Genomic DNA, 17917 nt, shown 5'->3' with positions numbered 1-17917 from the left:
GTATCTCAACGTTTACCTATATCGCATGCAATTCACAAGACAAAAATTCGAAGAAAATTTCCAAAACTTTGCCGTAGAAAACTTGGCAATGGCAAATTTTTATGTTTCAAACATAGTTTGTCTTTTTATTAATACAAATACGCTAATATCGCAGGCACGATAATGTTTTTTGAAACGGAATAAATAACTAAGTTCCACTGATGATAAGAGCAATAAGCACCATTTATCTGACCGAGATTAAAAGTTATATAATCGTTTGGTTTAAAAATATGCACGATGTTCATTGCATTGCATTTTCTCCATTTGAAAATTGAAACACAGCCAAAGTGTTTGTCCGAAAATTACTCCTAATTAACGATAGGTATTTAGCCCTTAAAAGGTTAAATTTAGACCAAAAGCTGTTAAGCTTTTTTCCAACCAAATTACCGACGGCCACATGGCATTTTAAAATATCACTAAAAATAACAATCACTTTGCATTTCCTCAACAAATAAGCACCGTTTACAAGAAGAATTTTGGTGCCAATATTTGTCATCGCGATAGCATTAAGACAACATATATTTATGAAAATGTCAGATGCAAAATAGCTTATACGTGGCTTTTACGTTCCTCAAAATCATTACTATTTATAAAACCCTATTGAAAGTTGATACATGTGCAGAATGGTTTCTTTTCTGGGAACATTTGTACTAAAAAAAGCTGAGTTGAAAGTTGATATAGTCTATAGATCAAAGGTTGCTTTTCTAGACACATTTTCCGACCACAAACAATATAACATGATGTCAAATGCTTCACAATATATCCTTTCGTACAGTTAACAGACATATGGCATTGCTAGAAATGCAAGACAAAACAAGAATTGAGAGATAATAAAGGAAAGTTACAAGTGAAAGCATAATTATCCAAGGAAAAGGAAGATTACGCATGTTATAAACAACTCGCAATTTAAATTGATCTACGACCGACTAGAATAATGCGTTTTAAATGCATGCAGAGTTAGGGGTAGAGATAATGAGTTCAATTCATAAACACCTGCAGATTGAACGCGGTTGCCAAGGAATCATGAAAGCGTGATCAAGCAGTTTGACGTAACTTCGTTAAAAATTTAAAAGCAATATTTTTTCGCGACAGTAAACACTTATTACAAACAGTCGTGTTTACGTTGACGAGTATGCGTCCGAAAACATCGATCTGGATAACGATGTATGTAGTCTAACTGATTCACCTCCACTTCAATTTGTTTTTGATAATAAAGTTAGTTACGTAACAAAGAGAAGATAAAGAGTTCGTCATGTCTCATATATAGCGTTTATCTTGAAAGTATGCATACACGCACGTCTTAGCTATCTTAAGTTATGCAATGACGCAGGCTATAAACATCGATGGAAACATCGACACTTTTTTTCGCAAACGAAAAACTCGCGTTTGTAAAAGAAGGTCGAGTCCACTGACGAAAACAGTATCACTGCTTTTGGCATTAATCTAAGGGTTGTTCTTTCACCGAGAAAAATTTACGACGAAACATCCGTTCTGTTTCTTTCTTCTAATATTTAACATCACGTACGATATACGTGAGGTTGCAAAAAGACATGGCAGTTTGCACGCCAACTATGACATTATACGCTAAAAGCAAAATGGACCTGCGCCACTGTGCGTCATACATTGGAACAAACACACACCATACGTGTCGAAACTAATTGCGAAGAAGGGGTGTGGTGAATATCCATAGCTATATTGAGCTCAGCGGATAAAACCGATTCGGCTGAGCTGAATATAGTACGCTTTCCCCGGACCTCGACCACCATTATGGTGTACCAATTAAAAAGAATTTTAAAGTTCTTTGTTTTGAACACCAATATATGACAGCTTTCTCTATTGCCGTGTTTGTTCCTTGGGAGTAAGTAAAAACGCTCCATATGAATATCCACCACACACCACACCCTATTAGCGTTCTAGTTTCAGCCAAGCACATTTTCTAGAACCCAGGCTCTAAAGTAGATTGAATCAAGCAGTCGTTGTACACACAAACAACATCAGTTTTGCATTACAGAAAGGAACCAAATTAAAAAATAAGACGCAGAATGATAATGCCAGACTAATAACGGCAGGATTCAACAAGCGATGTCGCAATAATTACGTCCTTCCAACTGATACGCATAAACAAGTGATTAATTAAGTACTTTTTTTAAGTAAACAATTCGGACAACTCAATATTTACAACTACTTTAAACTCATTTAGACTCTTGCCAGAAGAATGTTGTATTTATAAATTGTCTCCAGTAGTTGAGTGATTAGGTTGTGTACAACGAGAGTTACATTAAAGATCTAAATAAGAGTGGCGGTTGCCGGTTTGGTGTACGTGGTTGTCGCAATGTATATCACGTGGAAGTTTTTTTAATGTTGACAAGCAACTTAATCAGCATATTTTCAATAAGATTTTCTTCCTTACTTAACGACAACAAGAACAAATAGCAAATTCTTAATCAAACAGCCTTACCCCCCCCCCCTCCCATCCTAGAGAAAGTGTTATCTTTTCTAATTAGGATTAATCACATTGACCACTGATTCAGAAGGTTATTTTTCCACAGTCATAAGCATGGCCTCTATAGTTTACATAAATTAAAATCTGCGTTCACATAGAAAGCGCATATTCCTTGATGGGGCGACAACAATGCATTCAAACAAAACTTATACAATAAAGAATACACCCCTAAACAAGCCTAGTCCACGTACTTATGGTGTGTCAAAAGACTTCATAAGATATGTACAGCATATATATAGCTTATACATAACAAATAAGAAAATGTCAATTATTGACAACAGTAATTAAAAAAAAATATTTTGGTCTTAGAAAAACTCGTCTGGAACCCAAATGTTTCATTAATATACACCTATGCGCTTGTAATGTGCTAAAGTGGCATTTCCATGCTGCACCCTTTGATGCTATCTACATAAAGTAAATTAAAAAACGCCCCAGTTATGTAATCCTTATCTCGAATATCAAACATCTGGTGGGATTTCGTTTGCCTCTCTTCATTTTTTTTTTTTGAGCTTTCTTCCTATGTATGTTAGTCAATACGCTTTTCCATCGAAAGGTAATTTACTAGGTAAAAATTATTGAGAAAAAAACTAAACTGGAGTAACTCAAGATTCAAGTTTCAACATCAGATACTCGTTATGAAAGAGCATATATTAAGACTCGAATTTCAACATCAGACCATTCCCGATGAAGACACCTACAGTGACTTCACTGGATGACTGGAGTATAAAATAAGCATTCGAGTTTGAACATCAGTTAACTTCTCCTGATGAAAAAAGTATAGACAGCAATGTATATAATTAAGGAAATACAAGTTTTAATACAAAAACAATCGTAGCGAAGACACCAACCACGAGCATGTAAAAATCTCACGTTATTCCTGCATGGTAAGGAATAGGGGACTCAATAGTAAAAATTAGTAAATTTCTTAATGAATATACAATGCACTAGATCATATATAAAAAATTCACGTATCAATCTGCTCTTTTACGCCATTTGGCAAATAAATCCGAAACGGAAAACAGATAGCGCCAACGCAAAGTCATTTCAAATGATTACATAAGAAATTGAAATTGTTTGTTATTTTCCCATGAAGAAAACACCCCAAAAAACAGCTCCGTAAACAGATGGAGCGCGATGAAAGCATCCATCAAAACATACAAAATCAAATTTAATAGCTCCCCGTGACAAAATACTCATTAGCTTGTTTTTAATATACGTAAGTGCATGAGATAATATTAACTCAAATTTCAGCTGAAATAAAGCTTATGATGAAAAGCGGCGGCCAATGTTTATAAAATAGTCAGCGGACAATGTTTTTTTTAAAACAAAACCACGTTCACGAAGACAACACAAGTAGTTAACCTTAAAATGTTTATACGAGTCATAACTTAAAAATACACCCTTATCTAAACCACTTCAAAGACTTCCTCAAAAGTGGGTTGACGTTCAAATCAGAATAACAATCAAAAAATTTAGAGCGCTTCTATAATTTGCCCCAATGTAAAGTTCATTTTTTTTACTTTTTACATATTTCTATATATAAATACAATGCTATATCCCCACGTACAATGAAATATGAAACTTTACGTGATGCGCATTTGAATTCGACATGCATACGATAAATAAAGTCAAGGCTCTTTGCTCGGCATTATGTCATTAAAGTTTGTTATGTACATTTGAACTCAAATCCTCAACACAAACTTTGATAAAAAAAGTGACCACAATCTATATTTACCATCTAAAACATTTTCACAAAAAGAAACATTTATGTAAGAGCAATGGGGTTGGTAGATTTCCAGCTATATTTGCCCTTTGTATATAGTCCCTCTAAAAGCGTGAAATTACGATCAATGACTTCAAATGATTTTCGTATAATTTACTGAAGAGTTGAGGTATTGACAATTTTAACCAAAAGAACGGTGATACGAATACGGCCACCCACCATTATATATACTTGTTGAGGCATACGCCGTCATACACATAAACAAATTTACGAAGAACTACGCGACAACTGTAACGAAAGGTTATACATTTATCGCAAACTGAGATTCACATGCTGATAACTATCAGACAAAATTTAATATTTGAGACGGCGGCCTTTCTCAAACGAAAAACGACAGAATGAAAAAGCGGCTTTTCAATAATCAACTCTCCTCCCATGGCAATGAGTTACAAAAACTAATCAATGTATAGACACTCAAAATGGACGGCATGTGTATCGGGATTCAAATTATTTTTTTGTCTTTATAGGTAGTACGTGCAAACTCACATACGATTAGACTTTAAAAGGAAGTATATACAATAGGTGTGATGGAAAGGTTAATGAGAATTTCGAAGAAGCAAATATAGAAATATATGTAATGTTCTCGGAAGTAGGTAGTTTTTCTATATATATTATAACAATGCCTGGATATTTACTCCTCCTTAAATCGCGTTAACACAGGTGCCAAAGATGTTACGAAGCAATATAGGGAAAAAATCTTCTCTAAACACATCTAAATCTTGTCTACGAACTATTTACAATGCTATCATATCAACCAAATTCATCTTTCCGATCATAATAAAATAAATCATGTTATTGGCGATGGGCAAATATACGGACTTATAATTACTGCAATAGCCAAGTCATGGAATGTGATGATGGCAAAACAATCTTTATGAATTTATACTGTCGTGAGTCATTTGCTAATAACCGACCACAATAGTCCTATAAATATACATTGGCATGAGTCGGTAATAATACACATGTGGTATTCAATAGTCAACAATTATTGTGTCTAGAAGTTAAAGAAGTTTTTACTACTCGATCAATTATATTTTCGTTAAATGCGATATTAAGTACACGTCAGTGCTACTGCTGTGAACGTCTGTTTGATATTGAACGCCTTTTTCTTTCTTTGTTAATATAATAGAACCTTCTCACTCTCGCTGATATTCGAATATGAAAATGAGGCGCTCATGACAACATATAGAACACTCTCCTCCCTATTCATTTAACCATGTGAATTTCATCTCTCGAATCTCGTCAAGCGATATTTAGCAAATCAATTAAGTTACAAGAATACCAAACGTAATGAGTAGCTCTATAGTGTTTTGGATGAAAGTATAAGGCTTTTCCACAGCTTAATGGGTATTCTTTGTTTCATACTCTATACAAATATTTGCTCCGCCACTAAGCATGGCTGTCAGACAACTCGTTGCGTTTTTAATTCAAGTTGAACTGTATACGCATGTTTCGTTACATTAAGTCGCGAATTTATATTACATCGCCAATAGAAAAACGCTTTTAATATACTTTTAACATTAGGAGTAGCTAAGCGGTGAAATTACCGTTAAGAATCGCGCCTTCTCACTGCGAAATCTCACAGCTCTTGCTGAAAATTGATTGGGAAAGAAAATCCGGAGCATTTCCTCATATGCTGTTTAAATGCATTTTTAAAAGCAACATACAAATAGTGATTTAGCGCACATCGATCTAGATCAGGTTTCATTGCTTTAATCTCATAATCTATTCGGTCTTACCCCAAAAAAGCTAAACCAAATAGACTCAAATATCTAGGCTAAAAATGTATTCGGAAAGATATTTACAAAACAAGACGTGAATAAATAAGAGTTAAAAATTTACAACAATCTAAACACGTATGTAAAATAAATTGGACGAGGCTCAAAATGTTTTAAGATGAGACAATACACTGTGCAATTTTTGTTTCGACAGACATGCCGAGCAGTTTCGGAAAGTTAACTTCTTCAATATATATCTTGTGGTGAAATACAAGTAGGACTGTCACCTAAACGACTCCCACAAAGTTGTGCTGAAACTTCCAGAATATATAGAGCAAATCGCGGGCGTTCAACAAAATCAGTTCGTACAAACATTACTCCTACGTTTGAAACTAAATATAAACATATAATTGTCAAACGTGGATTCCGTATTAAAGCGACGTCCTTTTAAAGGCTATAGATGACGGAGATGAATACTCAGCTAAACTCTTGTTCCATTGCAACTCATCGTCTATTTATAGGTCGTAAACAGAAACGACCTCGTTCGACTTTTATTCGAAGTGTTACAACAAGTTCGAACAGATCCTTTTCCATCAAATCCTTAAGCTTGGCCTCTGGTTGCGACAGTATGGAAGTCTATATTTTCACATTTTATACATACATATATTTTGAATGGACGAGTCAACATAATAAAACAGCCACTATCGTTGCATACATATTTGTCGCGATTTCAGGAACGCGATGCAAGTTTCATTTCTATTTCGCTACGATGCCCATATAGAACGCAAAATGAGGATTTGACAAGTGCTGAGAGCAGAGTGAATGGAAAGGTAGAGTAGGACCTGTGTGTTCACTTTGTGGGGTTATCACACCCTTACTGCCGTACACATTTAACATAGCTTCTTCGTAGCGTTGTCGATTTAGAGTCGTTTCTTCTTCGTGTCGAGCGTAATCAACAAGAACTTCAGCGAGCAGGCCAACCGAGGGTCTTCGTTTGGACGTCGCATTCTTCTTAGTGCTATCTACGTCTCCGGTGCTGTAGCATCTTCTTTCCTTTTGAATAACTCTTTTAAAACATACGCCGTTACCAATAAACTCCATCTCGTAGACGATTCACCGATTCCTTTGCGTGTGTATTTCTAATAAGCGTACTTTTATCAATTACAAATAGGATCTTTTCGTTGGAGCGCTGATGTTACCTACGCAGCTTCAAATCTCTCACTAACACACTCTTCGTTTTCGGTTGCTTTTAAGACCGCCCATCAAACAACTGACATCTATTTTCCGGCTACGCAACAAGATATGGAGATATTTGTATGCGCGGCTATTTTTATCCGAGTTTTCTCCGCCCCCCACTCGAAGCGCGTATTGTTACCAGACAATATTTAAAACGTGATTAATAAAGAAGTGTTATGAAACAGCAAGCTGGTGCCTTTCTTGCTTCATGCATATTTATGTAACGCAGACTTCGGATTCGGATCTATTTACAGCTCAGACGCCCGTTTTAAACATTGATAATATTCACAGCACGCTCTTCGTATAAAATATAAAGTCCTCGTAGTTTCAAAAACAAGTTCTACCGGCTTGAACAAATGAAATGGACGCGTCCACAGTCAAAATAAACATATGATACTCCATAGAAACGGTGAAAGAACTACGTCTTTCTAGAAGTCACCCGTTCCGAGTCTCAGCTCGTTTGAGGATAATTGCATTACAAAGACTTGTAATACTTAAAATACCAAACTATGGAACAACGCACCTAAAAAGCGTAAATACACACCTTACCCAAACGAGCGTTTAGTAGGACATGAACACTATATTTTTGGGTTGCCATCTATAGATGTATCAAGAGATACATAAGCTCTCGTTATACTAAACACACAAACTATTTTAGCTATAATCTGTTTTTCCGACCAACAAAATTTTTCTTAACATTCAATATTATGTGAAAAATTGTTACAGCCGATTTTCATACGTTCTATCAAATAACACTGGGACGACATAGTGGAGCCGGCGACAACTCGTTCCCAGGTACTGCGCAAACATATTCACTCAAAATTTAATAAATAAGCGCACGTATGTCGAAAGATTGCAAAATTCCATTCCATATAATGACATCGAGGACAACATGTATCGTAAAAAAATATCGCACGTGTGGTCTTGAATGACTACAGGCATGTATTAGAAAAGAACGCGTCACAGATGAGAAATTTCCCTAAATCCATCTTAATAAAACAGGATAAAACCGGCACGTATCGATTTCATCACACATTTAAGTGACCTTTACGCCTTACTTGCTCACGTTGTGTTATGCGATTACTGATTGAGAGGGGCACGTTTTCGTAAAACAGACATTTCTATAAACGTTGTCGAGTTCGAGAATGCTCGTGAAGGGAACACATGTGTTTATTACGCATCACACTTTTTTACGTTTAATGTCTTTTGAAGACGAGCGAACGACAAACATGACAAAATAAAAATTAAAAAGAAATCGAGAAATGTTTCGAGTATTTTGAAATACAAATAAGATTTTAACCAATGCAAAATTTGATAAGAAGATATAAATATATATATGTGAGGTAGATATTCAACAATACCTAACTTGTTGATCACAGCAGGTTTTCTTTTCATGTGAAAGAAATACAGGAAGAACGTAAAACAATGAACTATAGACGACACATTTTTTAAGACTAAGTGCATTTCCACGAAATAAGAACTTTTTTTCCAAAGGACAAACCCTCATTGCTTTACATTTTGCTGCTTTATCGACGATACATGTTTACACAGAACTAAAACTCCTTTACAAAATGCAGCAGGTATGTAAAACCTCAGTAAGTAGCTTAAAGAGAATGGCGCAGCAAGCTTGTTAGTTTAGTCCTGCTATGAAAATCATATTATGCGCGTTTGCAGCAAAAACAATAGATTTCCAAAGTAATGAATCGTACTGTTCCTGCAGTTTACATAGCTAGACAAAAGGTGCGAATAGCGTACGCCATTCATGGCGATACACCCCACACACCTTGCCTCGTGTTATATAGCTATACTTAATTTTGCTCGAATAACTTCAGTTGATGTCTCTTAGGGCGGTCCACACGACTTAGATTTCCATTCAGATTCAAATCACAGATGTTTTGCAATTTGTTAACTTGCAGTGTACTACATCAAAACAACGAAAGTAAATGAGCTGCAGATGTTGTGTCAATCATATTAACACATTCCGCGCGCGTTCTTTTCCATAGGGAGTTTTGGACATGACAAATTTGGATCGTGTGAACAGGCCTTGAGACTACGTCAAAAAGCCAACATTGACAGCCAACTATGAGTACTAGGAAACAGGTAATTTTCTTTGTCACTACTTTGTCTCGCTTTTTAATTTCAATTGCGAGTACGTCAATAGTAAAACAATTGAAAAATTCCCAACAGAATTTCACTTGAATCAATAATCCTGGCAACCAAAGAGGATTAGAAAACATCTCATCAACATAAAATAGGAAATAAAGCCGCTTCAAATATAGCTACCTCGAGAGAAAAATTGCACAACTAAAGCCACAAATTGATGAGTTAAAACAAGATGAGAAAATATATATGATTATATGTGCTTCCAAGCAATGTTACGGAATGTTATTTTAGGTATTTCTAAACATTTATCCATAAAAATTTTGGCAGTAAGCATTACATTGAAATTGGCTCTTTAGTAAAATATAGACTAGACGGTGCAATAAAAAGATGCCAATGCAAATTGTACTTGTTTGTTACATGACTGAATACATATACATTTTCATCGTGTTAAGTTAATCGCAGATAAATCGTCTTTTAGCAGGTTTGCCTGGTGACCACGGCCTTGAACGAACCGTAAGGTTACAGTCGACGGAATAAAAGCAAAAATCAAAATGGTGGAGGAACAGAGTAAATATGCAAAATTAACGTGGACAGACATAAAGAACGTTGCGCAGACAAATCACCGCGTGTTGTTTTTAATGGAGAAGGGGAACCGAACCTCATGCGGGCGTAGCGTCAAATAAAGTTCAACTGCTGATAAACATCGGCGATTCCTGGCAATACGATATGACGATTATGTCACGCTCATGTCGTAAATAAGGTATATTTTATTAGTTCATTAAATTGCCAACAAGCAGCTGTCTCGAAATAAGTAAATGATGCAATGAAAATGCGATAACATGTGTTGGACATATTAAAAATCTAAACTAGATCATTATAAAAATATATAGCTGTGTACTCGTGATGATTTGTCACGCGGAAAACTTAACACAATAACATAACATAACATGACATACACACACGCACACACACATGCTGCTAATCTTCACGACTTACTCCTACTAAATCACTGTCCTTTATTTTGATGAAAGGTAGAAAACTCACAGATACGAAACCTCTCTATATAGCATGCACAAAAAGATATACACGTGTAATTCTAATGTCTCAAATATAAAGGGCATTGAAATAATGCATACATGCTTGTCTACCATTAAGAAGATTTCTATGGTTCGTTGATGAAACTTGATAGAGAACTGTTTTGATACTATCACTACAACTATCCAGTATTCTTGAAATTCTTTGAAAAACAGCGATAAACACAACGTGACTGCGCGTAGGTTGATTTGTGAGAATAAACACAACACATAAAATACAGCGGTTTTTTAAGTACATTTTACTAACCATAAGATTAAGTTAGTCGATTTTTGTACATAATAATGCAATACAGTGGTTTTTTAGATACATTGTTTCAACCACGGGATAAGGTGGGTTGATTCATGTACAAAACAAGATAAGAGATACATCAGTTTAGTAGCTAGGTACTTTGTCAAGACTATACGAGATTTAAGGTAGGTTGATATTTGTACAAAACAAAACAAGAGATACAGTGGTTTTTAGATACATTAATGTCCTACAACCACAAGATAAGGTGAGTTCATTTTTGTACAAAACAAGATAAGAGATACAGTGGTTTCGTAGCTAGGTACTTGTCAATACCACGAGATAATGTACGTCTGTTTTCGTACATAACAAGACACAATATACAGTAGTTTTCTAGATACATTGTCCTAACCACGAGATAAAGTAAGTTGATATTTGTATATGACAAGACACATCGACATACAGTAGTTTTCTAGACACATTGTCCTAACCACGAGATAAAGTATAGGTTGATTTTTGTACATGACAATACACATCAACATACAGTAGTTTCCAAATACATTTGTCATAACCAGGCGAGTAAGGTAGTCCGTTTTTGTACATAACAAGACCTATAAAACATTGTTTTATAATATATTGTGCAAACCACTGTTTATCTCCATGATTCATATAAGCTAAGTATATAACATTACAATCATCGATTCTTTGCATTGTGCGTTGGGTTTAATAAGGGAACTACAGTCAATCACTTTGATTTCGTATTAGCCCTTCTTCACAAGCGTTGTGCATAAGAAAACAAAGTGAAAAAGTGAACCTTTATGTCTCAAGAAAGTCGTAAGCACAAAGACATAACAATATTTGAGAAATTGTGATAGCAACGAAAAATTGTTTGAAACATGTCATTTTACGACAGTCATTGAACACTGAATTTGTTTTGTAGGAGTTTTAGACGTATTTGAAGCGAGCGGCGCGGAGAATTCATATCCAAATAAATCAGATCGGCTCTCTTTTTCTTATATTCAAATTTGAGAACGCCCAAAAGCTATTCAGTTGGTGCAATTATATACTTTGGGAATGAGACAAATAATAGGGTAGCATTTTGTAATAGTAGTAATTTAGATTTAAAATTAAACTGCAATAATTTATTTTGACTAACTCAAATCATGTAAATATTTCTTCGTGCGTGAAAACTAATCAATAACATAAAAAAAAGCTTGTTCTTATGTAACTCGGCTACACGTGTATTATCCTGTTGTCTTGTACAATGACTACCTTTAAGTTAGACACGCGCCAAGTTCACGCGCAATTCTAATGATTAGACACTCGTCCCGGACAGATGGAACAAAAATTGAAAATGCAAATTTCCTCCATCGCACGTCATTCAAAGACGCGCACATGGAGACCGAGATGTTTTTCTCACATGCATGTGTACAAAAACAAGAAATGATCATCCCACGTTTTGCGTTAACGTTTTTCCTTTAGTCCCACTTCATCATAGGAAATATGGATCTTTCGTTGCCAGATTCCTTTGCCATACATTAATCTTAAGTTATTTTTAGGCCGCGGTCTCCGAGAAACGTATAATGGTAAAAGGCAACGCTACATTTAGTTCGAATTGCGTGCATTGTACACATTTCCTTATTAAATGACGAAGGATTGGCAGACAATCCGTCACGGGGCATACTGATTATACATTCCATGTATGTAGCTCTTCGTCCATTAGCAACGCACTAACTATTATTTTGGGAAATATATTTACAAATGTTTAATATTCTCTCTAATCATAACGTTGATAAGATAAGCTAGAAATGTTTGAAACATGCACGCAAGCATAGAAACAACGCTATAGAGTTGAATTGCATCCAAGGTGAGTAGTTCATACGTGGGCCGGGAACGCGCACGTGTACATAAACTGCATTCTTTTTAGATTTCAGATAGGAGTACCTTCACGTATCTATCGATGAAACACATCGTTACTTCAAACTGTTATATATGATCAAACATGAAGTTTTATGTCGACAAGAGCCTATGGAAGGACTTCACTTACGTCTACACATGTCAAAACAGAGAAATTCAACACAAACTCAATCAAAATGTTTCTAGTTTACTAAATCTCTAGACTATTCTAATGTTCATGATCTTAGCATGGTTGAAGCTACTGCAAACATTCCAATCAATAATTCAAGAAAAAAATTCGCATTTGCCATTTTATTGTCATTCTTTTGACACTCACCCAAGCACAAAAGTACGACCAGAAAATAAACTATAGCATATATTTTCGTGTGCTCGGCAAGCGTCAACAGATAAAGGTTTTATCGATTGTATTAGTGGCCGCACGCCAACTTGTGATACCACACAAAGTCAAAAATTTTCAAACCTATTTATATGTGAACTACGTTGTGGTGTACATTAATAAAACTGGTCCAGTGGGCGATACTTGAACTTATAGCTACTTCAGTGTATAATTTAAAAAAGTTTCCTGAGAAAAAATTTCTCTGCAAAGTTCGTTTAACGACGTTTAACAAGGAAACAATTTCAACTAGCGATTAAAACATATTAAATTGATCAACTTGAACAATTCTCCGTAGAGATAATCAAAGTCATATGGAGGTTCATATAGTCAAGAAAAATATCTGCATATATATATATATATATATATATGTAAGTTTGAAAATTTGTAATCCAGGCATTTAATACATAAAAGGAGGCTCGATGAAGGCTCGAAGCAACGAGTCGAAAGCTCAATAAAAATCACTTAAAATCCGGAGAAACTTTTATCTTTTATGTATATATATATATATATATTACACACTATATCACCCGACAGCTTTTACATGTTTCAAAAGAATTGACGTAAATGCGTTATCTATGTTGTTGATAGTCAAACTACGCTATGCCGGTAGTGACGGTCGCATCGAAAGAAAATAGAACTCTAATCGACGAAAAAAATTTCAACATGTCAGAATTATATAAATCCAATGTTGGTGAACTCGCTTTTTAAAATAAATAGCACAGCGGTTACCTTCCTGCAACCTAGCAACTTTGCCTAGACAGACAAGTCAAAAGGGGAACAAAAATTTTGAGAACGAATTAATTATCGATTATCTCATGTTCAAATCGCTAAAATGACAAGCTTTTTTATTCAACGACAGATGGTGGTTATCATCGACTATCACGGAGAATGAAGATCTAGCATGCTACATTGAACAGAGCTATAGGAGGTAGCATTAAGCAGTGTTTGGTCTCTTACGTCAAAAAACATCATTACCAAACACAATTATCAAAAGATAAAGAGTTCGATATAAGATATGGAATCCACTTCCATATCTCATGTCATAACCTATGTTCGTTTCCATTGAAAAAGCCCATTTCACATAAACACGTACGTCAACAAATATGTTGTGCGTCAGAAGGGCGAATCTGTGAATTTTACCACAATTGACTTGACGCAGTTTTGCCCATTTCTTCATCAGTTAGAATGGAGTTGTAGTCGTTAATGGCAATTTAATAGCTAGCATTAAGAATAGATTGGTATTTATACGTCACAAATACATCATAATACACAAATGATGAAACGATGTAAAAATTCCAAGCAAACATGGTGCTACATTCTGATCTCATATTCCGATCATTTGTAGCAAAAATTTGCAAGGAAATGAGTTTTTTTAGAAGACTACGAACATCAAAACAAATATCTAAATCTTTACTATAACACTCTTTGAGGAGAAAGTTTGCTAATTCATCACATCCTGTTTTTGTCAAAAATGAATACATGTCACAGAGTCCGAGCAGATGTCCGGTTGTAGCATGCTAAGATGAAGTATCACAATGTGTGAAATAATTCGTATAAAATGACTTTATTAATTATTTTTTTTGTGTTACGATAAAAGCGCATATTTCGCCAAGACCAACAAATAATTTAACAATTACCATATATAATTTATTCATCTATATTGAATCCTAAATTTAGTTGTGTCAACTGTCAAGTCAAAATGTCTTCCAACAAACCGTGGCATTAAAACCAAATCACTATGGAATGCGTTTCAGAAGCAACTCACACAACAAATCCAACAAAACTGCAATGCAAATGTCGGATGCTGAGCTGGTCATTTGCTTTCCCGCACATGCTAACTCATTTATACGTCAATTTAGTCGAGAAGTTTCCTGGTGGTTAATAAATCACTATATTTTTAATTCTTCGTTGTCACAATGATGTAAGAAACACAAAAAAATCAATAAAACATTTGGCAATGAATGCACTCTAAGAGAAATTTAAAGGAAAAAAATTTTATCGCTGTAACAATATTTTTCTATAAATTATCAACAAAAACCAAGAGTCTTGCGAAACCTATTTTAGACGATTGCGAAAGAAGATGTTGATTTTACCAGAGGAAATTATATTCGCCTGTTTGTATTTCAAGTACGCGCACTGTTCTATCTATTTTGAAAGAGCTTTTGTTAGTTTAGCCTCATTCAATGGATATACGCACATATTCCTTATGAATATTTATTACAAATCAATATAAGCTTTATTATGACTAGCAGATTTTTATCAGAAAAGCACAAAGATTTGGGAACTAATCCATTTTGAGTACAGAGAACCTTGAATTAAGTCAAATGTCACTAAACACAGCTGCCATAAATTATCAGTCCAGAAAATCAACTAGGCATAATTACTCGGTTCAAGTTTCTCACTCATTTTGTACACAGACAACTGGCTATGCAAGTTATCAAATTAAGGCAAACGATATTACTGGCAAGGATCCCAAACACAACATTGTAATTGTAAATTATTATACTTTTTATATTTCTATATATGGGAATGGAAAGTACCTACACAACAAATGAAAGAAACCTTGTGTATTGGGTCTTTCATCATGAAAAAGCAAATGTATTCCGCCTACTGATTTATTAATATTGATATCGTCCTTATATACATTTCGTCGTGAATATTAAAACATATGTCTACAGTACAAAGCTTTAAAAACGAGACATTTCCCCTGGCGTCGACAAGACATTCGATGAAATCAGATGAATAAAAATAATGAAAACCGCAGCAATTCATCCAAAAATCAATGTAATGACACTTGCATTCATAACATATGAGACTTATCAAACGTAGATCGAGCACGCGATTTCATCATGCGACACGCGACTTTCGTTTATTTTTATCCATACTCAAATTACGCAAGTTATCTCTAAAATAACAACTAAAACACCGCTCTAAAATAACATCACAATTTTCTTGTCATTGATATGCGACCCCTCAAGGAATTCAAACATATATTTTTATGCCTTAAAGTTTCATTAAAACATCATTATTTAAGAATTTCCCTCTTGGACAGCTAATGCCAGTGCCAAAATGATCAAAGCAACTGTTACTCACTTATCCGACCCTATCGAATTTAAGAAGACCAAATTATTTTGTATAGTTCCCTTACAAAGGACATATTGTGCCATGCATGGGTGTGGCCTGGTTCGACGGGAATCGGAATGACCTGATGACAGCGAATGAAATATCTGACCTAGTTGCTGTCCTCGCATAAATAGACTGCCTACTGTGTCTTGATCAAGTTTCTTAACCGCTGCTTTTTCTTGACTTCATTAATAATTTCATTCATACCTAACTCACCTGGCTTGTCATCTGTGGCTTACCGCATCAATGTGATCAGACTTGATAATTTTTATTACCAGATCCGCTCTGGTGAATCTAGACAGCCCCACCAGATTAAGTCATTGCAACATTTGGAACAGGGAGAAGCATTCTGCTTGGGTCAACATATTTTTCACAATAAATTATACATGTGTTGTCACACGTACAGTCTTCCATTTTGAAAGTCTTTAAAGTGTACGCAATATTGGTAAATGGTCTATTGATATTGTAGAACAAGGAATTTAAGGTTCAAAAATTTCACCTTACTCGTGACATTTTTCTATATTTGGATGTGGAAGACGATTTCAATCATCCACGATTTCATGTACCCATATTAATAGTATTGTTTGCTCTTTCGCATGTTGATTCATTTGATTGACTGAATCCTTTGCTGACTAAGAAGGCACCGAACATGTGGTTTTAATTTCTATCAATTAGTTTTTGAACATAAATCGATTCATTTCAAACTTCCTTACTTATCCTTCGTAGTTCCTATTTAGCGAATCATTTGGCCTGATGTAGATTTAACTCACAACGTACAAGTGCATTAGTAGGCGGTTTTCATGTCCATTTCTCTAACTGTAATGCCTTCGTGTCAATGGCCTATTGTATTAAAACGCGAAATGATGTCTCAAAGTAGTCTGTCCCTTGTACCGGGGAATAACCATCTGCAACATAACATGCTTTATACCTAAAGTCTTCATTATCTAATAGTTACTGGGAACCACCGAGTGCTCTTATAAATACAAAAAATAACAGTAATTTCGATAAAAATTTCGTAAATTTAATGAATGCACGTTTTGTCTATATTTTAGGCATCGTCAGGACAGACTGGTGTAAAATTACAAACACAGATGGATATAACTATAGTTAAGGAGGAGCTATGAAGTGTCACTAAAATAAGAAAGAGCGTTCGCTATTTTTGGCAAATACATCATGATGAAAAATCTTATCAACAAAACCCGCGTGCTGTAGGGTCCGAAAACAACCCAAGTTCATCGTTTTCTGCCCCCGTAAGACAAAGCACCATCACACTGATCTGAGTAACAAAGCTCCATAGTTTATCTGTTTTCTGTCCTGGTTTCAAAATTCTTAAATGGGCAAAACAGATTCCTAACATTAACATTCACAACACCTACATCAACTCTTGAAAATTTGCAACACGAAACTAACACCTGATTCTAAAAATAATACTAATACGAAAATAAAGCAACTTAGGTTTGGCAATTGTAGAATAATTGATAGATCTAAACAATGATCTCTACTCATGTAAATTGGACTCTCTTGCACTACGCAGAAAGCCACAAACTTGACCAATGCGCAAAGGCTTCTGAGGAACAGACCATATTTCAGTGACACCATTGGGCCTCCTTAATTATATTTGTATACATAAATACATCTGTATTTATAAATTTACATTTGTCCAGAAGATGGCTAAAAAAAGATAGTCGAGACCGTACATTCATGTAATTTACAAAATGTTATGCGGAGTAGCTGTTCTTTTTTATTTTACCATTATCACCATTCTTAACTGTGCATACGCAATACACCCTTGCAATCAG

At 35.0% G+C, this 17917-nt stretch overlaps 2 long non-coding RNA genes across 3 annotated transcripts; both read left to right on the top strand.

Annotated features, from left to right (window-relative positions):
* Window positions 1-8724: 8724 nt before the first annotated feature.
* Window positions 8725-11930, top strand: LOC124441841. 2 transcript variants are annotated; one of them, XR_006947009.1, is made up of 4 exons: window positions 8725-8859; window positions 9283-9379; window positions 9861-10142; window positions 11643-11930. It is a non-coding gene; the product is annotated as an uncharacterized LOC124441841 (long non-coding RNA). The 2 variants fall into 2 exon arrangements; XR_006947010.1 differs by lacking the exons at window positions 8725-8859; window positions 9283-9379 and adding an exon at window positions 9543-9673.
* A 568-nt stretch (window positions 11931-12498) lies between these two features.
* On the top strand, window positions 12499-13144 carry LOC124442336. Its single transcript, XR_006947216.1, has 2 exons — window positions 12499-12569; window positions 12630-13144. It is a non-coding gene; the product is annotated as an uncharacterized LOC124442336 (long non-coding RNA).
* The last annotated feature ends 4773 nt before the right edge of the window (window positions 13145-17917 follow it).

This window comes from Xenia sp. Carnegie-2017, unplaced genomic scaffold (genome assembly GCF_021976095.1).
Source record: "Xenia sp. Carnegie-2017 unplaced genomic scaffold, XeniaSp_v1 HiC_scaffold_20, whole genome shotgun sequence".
NCBI classification, from domain to species: domain Eukaryota; kingdom Metazoa; phylum Cnidaria; class Anthozoa; order Malacalcyonacea; family Xeniidae; genus Xenia; species Xenia sp. Carnegie-2017.
Note: the sequence above shows the minus strand (reverse complement) of the source record. Positions and strands in the feature narration are given on the sequence as shown.